Source organism: Pteropus alecto, unplaced genomic scaffold (genome assembly GCF_000325575.1).
Source record: "Pteropus alecto unplaced genomic scaffold, ASM32557v1 scaffold45, whole genome shotgun sequence".
Taxonomy (NCBI): Eukaryota; Metazoa; Chordata; class Mammalia; order Chiroptera; family Pteropodidae; genus Pteropus; species Pteropus alecto.
This window is the reverse complement of record NW_006442491.1, coordinates 14,680,251-14,686,637: the sequence shown is the minus strand read 5'-3', so window position 1 is coordinate 14,686,637 and position 6,387 is coordinate 14,680,251. Positions and strand designations below refer to the sequence as shown.

At 36.9% G+C, this 6,387-nt stretch overlaps 1 protein-coding gene across 1 annotated transcript in view; it reads left to right on the top strand.

Annotated features, from left to right (window-relative positions):
* Nucleotides 1-242: 242 nt before the first annotated feature.
* SHLD1 (shieldin complex subunit 1) overlaps nt 243-6,387 on the top strand; it is a 66,091-nt gene continuing 59,946 nt past the window's right edge. The window contains exon 1 of the mRNA XM_015597272.2: nt 243-287. The gene's annotated coding sequence lies outside the window, so the exon portion shown is untranslated. The remainder of the gene's footprint in view (nt 288-6,387) is intronic.

Genomic DNA, 6,387 nt, shown 5'->3' with positions numbered 1-6,387 from the left:
TTTTTTTAATGTAGACATTCATTTTAAACATTTTAAAAATACCTTTAGCATCCACCAAGCGCATTTTAACAGTAATCCTTCTCTAGAAATTGCTCAAACCAGCCATGTTCCTGCAGAAAGCTTTAATAGCTGGGCGCATGCCCTCAGTAAAGATGGCTACTCTACCATCTATTGCCCTTGCTCGCCTTTAGCAAAGATGGTTCCAGTGACTTCCTTTCGAACTTCTTTTCCCATAACAAATATGGCGCCTCCACTTCCGTATTCCGGCGTGCTGCTGTTTCAGGGCGGTGAGTGTTAAGTGGTGACTTTTCGAAGCAGGTTGTCTCTGTCACTCAGAAATGCCTTGGGATTGGGAGCTGGGAGGGGGTTCTCACAACGCTTCAGGTCATTTTCTCACAATTGGGAAGTTATGGCCGCTTCCTCTGACACACTTTCAGTTTCCTGCCCATCCACCCCTTCCCTTCCTCCACCCTAACATGCGATCTCTGCAGCTTCTGCCGCCTTGCCTTTGGGGAACCCCCAGAATTTGCAGGCAGTGTGTGTGGATGAGCTTAGCTGCCGCTTCTTTTATTTTTTTTTAAAACAGCTTTGTTGAGACGTAATTCACGTACAATAAAATTCACCTTTTTAAAGGTTTAATGACGTGGGGCTTAGGATAGAGACGGCCCCAATTGGGGCATGTTGTCTTGTTTATTTATTTATTTATTATTTATTTTTTATGGTGACATTTGACATTGGTTAACAAAATTCAATACGTTTCAGCTGTACACTTTGACAATAAGGTAAATATATATTTACACTGTGTTCACCCATAGTTAGATTTCTTTCTGTCACCACATTTTTGACCCCCTTTACCCAGTCTACCTCCTCCCTTCCCCCACATCCTACTCTCTGGTAAGTAACCACTAGTCTATAGTCCATGTGCATGAGTCTCTGTTTATTTGTCTTGTTCATTTGTTGCTTTTAGGTTTATATCCCACATATAAGTGATATCATGTGATTTTCAACTTTTTCTGTCTGGCTTATTTGCCTTGCATGATTATCTTGAGGTCTATCCATGTTGTCTCAAATTACAGTATTTCATCTCTTATGGCTGAGTAATATTTCATTGTATATATGTACCACAGCTTCTTTATCCAATAATCTATTGTAGGACACTTCAGTTGCTTCCCTGTCCTGGTCTCTGTGAATAATGCTGTTATGAACATTGGTGGGCAAATATCTTTCGATATGAGTTTTCAAGTCTTTGGGGTAAATACCCAATAGAGTGGTCGCTGGATCATATGGTAGATCAATTCCTTGTTTTTTGAGGAACCTCCATCCTATTTTCCATAGTGGCTGTACCAATTTGCAGTCCCACCAGCAGTGTAGGAGGGTTCCTTTTTCTCCGCATCCTCTCCAACATTTGTTATTACTTGTCCTGTTGATTATAGCTATTATAACAGGTGTGAGGTGGTATCTCATTGTGGTTTTGATTTGTATCTCCCTAACAGCTAGCAATGTTGAGCATCTCATGTTGTCTTGTTTAACACTAGCTTCTTTCATTAACTATGATGTTTTCAAAGTTTGTCTTTGTATCATGTATCAGAATTTCATTCCTTTAATGCTGAAAAATATTTCATGTGTGCATATACCATATTTTATTCATCCATTCATTAGTTGATGGACATTTGGATTGTTTTCACTTGTCTATTATGAATAAAGCTGTTATGAACATTTGTGTAGGGTTTGTGTGAGCATATGTTTTTATTTCTTGAGCATATTCCTAAGAGTGGAATTGCCTGGACAAAGTATAACTCTATTTAACCTTTGAGACACCACCAAACTGTCTTTCAAAGTCCCTGTACCATTTTGCTTTTTTGTATGCGGATATCTAGTTATTTCAGTGTTGAAAGACAGTCTTTTCCCCGTAGAATTGCCTCAGCACCTTGTGTAAATCAATTGATGAATAGAAAATTTTCCACAGAAGATGTACAAATGGCCAACAGACACACGAAAAGATGCTCAACATCACTATCATCAGAGAAATGCAAATTAAAACCACAATGAGATATCACCTCAAACCTATCAGAATGACTATTACCAAAAAGACACTAAATAGCAAGTGTTGGTGAGTATGTAGAAAAAAGGGAACTCACATGCACTGTTGGTGGGAATGTTAAATGGTGCAGCCACTATGGAAAACAGTATGGAGTGTCATCAAAAAATTAAAAATAGAACTACCATATGCTCCAGCAATTCCACTTCTGGATATTTATCTGAAGAAAATGAAAACACTAATTCAAAAAAGATATACTCTATGTTCATTGCAATATTATTTACAATTGCCAAGATATGAGAGCAACCTAAGTTTCTATCAAAAGATGAATGGATAAAGAACATGTGGTATGTATATAGAATGGGATACTACTCAGCCATAAAAAAGAATGAAATTTTGCCATTGTGGCAACATGGATGGACCTAGAGGGTATTATATTAAGTGAAATAAGTAAGAGAAAGACAATTACTATATGATTTTACTTACATGTGGAATCTAAAAGGCAAAACAAATAAAACAGAAACAAACTCATAAACAAAGAACAAACTGATGGTTACCAAAGTAGAGGGAGGTGGGGGATGGGAAAATAGGTGAAAGAGATTAAGAGATATAAACTTTGTGTTATAAAATAAGTCACAAGGATGTAATGTAAAGCATATGGAATATAGTCAATAATGTAATAACTTTGTATGGTGACAGATGGTTACTAGACTTATGGTGATTATTTCATAAGGTATATAAATACTGAATCACTGTGTTGTATACTTGAAACTCATATAATACTATATGTCAACTATACTTCCATTAAAAAAATCAATTGAGCATAGATATAAAATTTTATATCTGGACTCTCCATTCTATTCCATTGACCCATATGTCCAACTTTTTGCCAATACTACACAGTTTTGATTACTATGGCTTTTCAGTAAGTTTTGAAATTGGAAATATGAGTCTTCTAACTTTGTTCTTTTTCAAGATTGTTTTGGCTATTCTGGGTCTCTTGCATTTCCATATGTATTTTTTGAAACCGTTTTTTTCAAATTTTTGCAAAAAAATAAAAAGAAGCCAACTGAGATTTTGATAAGAATTACATTGATCTGTAGATCAATTTGGACAGTATTTTCATTATAATATATTGTATTCTATTCCATGAACATAGAGTATCTTTCCATTCATTTAGATCTTTGGTTTCTTTCAACATTTATTTTGTAATTTTCAGTGTACATACTTTACACATTTTTTATTAAATATATTTCTAAATATTTTATTTTTTGATGCTATTGTAATGGAATTTGTGTTCTTTTAATTTCAATGTAATTTTTATATTGCTAATATATATAAATATATGGGCTCTGCAGCTCATCCTCCATCTCCAATTGGACTTCCTTGAGGCTTAGCTCAAGACTTTCTCTTCTTTATTTATGTACACACACACACACACACACACACACACACATATTTTAGAACCATTTGAGAGTATGCTGCAGACATCATATTCTCCTACCAATATATACTTGAGGAGCATTGCCGAAAAATAAGGACATTCCCTTAGTCATCTGGTTTTTGGTAAAACTGGGAGCAATTTGGGCATGTTGAAAAATTTAAGTGAAGATCTAGTGGAACAGAAGTGAGAGAGGGGATTGTCATTGCTGAAGGCTTGTAGATAAGTCCAGAGAGTGGAATCTAAGGCCTAGGTGGAGGGGTTGGTCTTTGCCAGAAGAGGGACAGCTTCCTGTTGTAAGGAGAGGTGAAGAGAGGTGACACAGTGTGCAGATATGGGAGCCTCGTTATGCTTGATATGGGAGTTGAAGAAGTTCCTCTTTGCTGGGTTATGTTTTCTCTGTCGATTAGGAAGTGAGACATTCTATTAAAAGAGGAGGAAGGTGTGGGATGGGGAAAGTCTGAAGTGAAGAAGACTGGAGAAAACATGAAAGAGTCAAGGAGAGTGGGAGAGGGAGTTATGAGATCGACATCTCAGGATTCATTTGGCCAGATAGCTTATTCCGGGTTGGTGCTCATTCATTAAGAGCAAGCCAGTTCTACCCTATTCAGTGACTCTCATGACCAGCACATGGGGAGTGTGTAGATAGTTGAGTTCATCTAGTCTGCAGTTTTGACAAAAGGGTATGATGAAAAGACAGAATGGGCAGGGAAAGGACATTTAGGGTATTAACCAAATTATGGATCATAGAAGATATTGAATAAGGGTGAAAGAAGCAAGATGGCTACTGGATGGGAAATAGAGGGGCAAATGTACTGGAGGTAGGCTAGGAAAACAGGATCTTGTAATTTGTTTTTTGATTATTATTCTTTCGCTTATAAAAGCCAGCCATCAGAGCACACATACTGTAATAAGTAGTTTACATGCATTAATTTTATATAATTCTTATGAGAACTCTATAAGGTAAGCAAGCATAGTCATCAACCCATTTTTATAGATGGGAAACAGGATAAGTGAGTTACTCAAGGTGACATAGCTAAAAAGTGACAACAGGGGTTCAAACCTGAGTCTCTCTAACTCGTGACTCTGCACATGTCTGGACATTTCTGCGGAGCTTCTCAGCTGTGTTCCCTGCTTCACTCAGCTAACAATGAAAATGCAAATTGGTCGTGCCACACACCTGCTCAAAAGCTTTTATTATATTGACATTTAAATGGAAATATGTGTAAAAATAAGATGAATTGATGGATGAATAGAGAGTGGGATAGATGGGTAGTTATGTGATAAGGAAAATCATAATAAAATGTTAATTGTGAAATCTAGGCCATAGCTTTATGGATGTTCATTGGATAATTCTTTCTACTTAATGCTTGAAAACTTTCCTGTAAAATATTGGGAAGGAAGAGCCTTAATTTAAAAAAAAAAAAAAAGTAAATGAAGTTAAATCACTTCTTTGTGGACCCCGATTGACCTGTATTTTAGGTCTGTAAGAATCTGTAGAGTAATGGAGGAAAGACTATCTTCTTTTGGTGAGCAGATTTTTATGTACTAAGAGACTTCTGGTGCCTGCAATCCCAGACATCCTATACTCTCCAGTATCGTAAGAGAATACATTGTATAGTCAAAGCACTTTTGAGAGGAAAATATGCACTTCTGGAGAAGGAAGTTGAACCACATAGAAAGTTTTAGGGCAAAAGATAATCATTGTATTTTACTTGCCAGCATAGGTGGTTTCAGACCATAAGAAGGGTCTCATCTGTCTTTATTACTTGCTTTTTCCTGTACAAATTCACTGAATCCCAAATAATGTGTTTTACATGCACAGATACTTACAGTAAAAAGGATTCTGCCTTTCAGTAGCCATTTGTTTTCTTTTTTTGTTCAAATGCCCAGTTTGGAATGTATTTCACATTTAATATAAGTGATTTTAAAAGAAAAGGTAGCTATCACATCAATGTGCTATTTGTTTTTTAAAAAGGATTTCTTTTGTTTCATATCATTAATGGTAGATTATTGTTTTCAAGGCACCTTTGCAGGACAACCTGGATGTCATTCATTGACCTATTTGTTCCCTACCAGAAGCCACCAGAGCAGTGTTTGGTAACATGAAGGGAGAAGGAGGAGCCACCAATGCCTGCAGCAGAGGTGTTTGCTGAAATTTCAGGCTTGGTTGGCTAATATAGCACATGTGAAAAGACAAGGTGTTCTTTCTTTGGGAACCTCGATCATGCCACTTCTTTCAGAAGCAATCAGCTGATGTCTTGGCTCACTCTCTGCCCAAGTGAATGTTCACAACAGCATGTGACTGGGTGTCCTCAAACAAGAAGAATCTTGCCAGGCCTCTCTTTTGATTTGTTTTTATCCACCTCTTATCTTTGCCTGATCAAGTCACAGCGTGGGGACTGTGCAGACATAGGAGGCAGAGAGGCCACGGAGCTGGGTTCATGCTAGCTTGGTACTTTACAGGTGGATTTCCTTGGGCAAGTTACTCCTCTTTGTATCTGGGTCTGACTGTCTGGCTGTAAATGAGGATAATCATAGAATTACTTGCTTCATAGGGCTGTTGCAGATGAAGCTCATTGTACAATGCCTGGCATTCAATGACCACTTGATAAATGTTAACTACTCATTATTATTATGCCATTTATGCTATTCTGAAATTGCTTCTTTCATTTAAACATGCATCTTTGAGTTCTTTCGAGTTCTATCATTTTAACAGCTGCGTAGTATTCTATAATTTGGAATACTGTCTTGTCCCAAACCCATTCCTTCTATCTTCTCTAACTCAGTTGATTAATACAACTCAGTCGCCGAAGCTGCAACTTCTTATTGTCTCTCAGATCTCTTTAACTCCTGTATCCATTCAATTATTAAATTCTACTCTCATTTTCCTTCCTAAATATGTCCT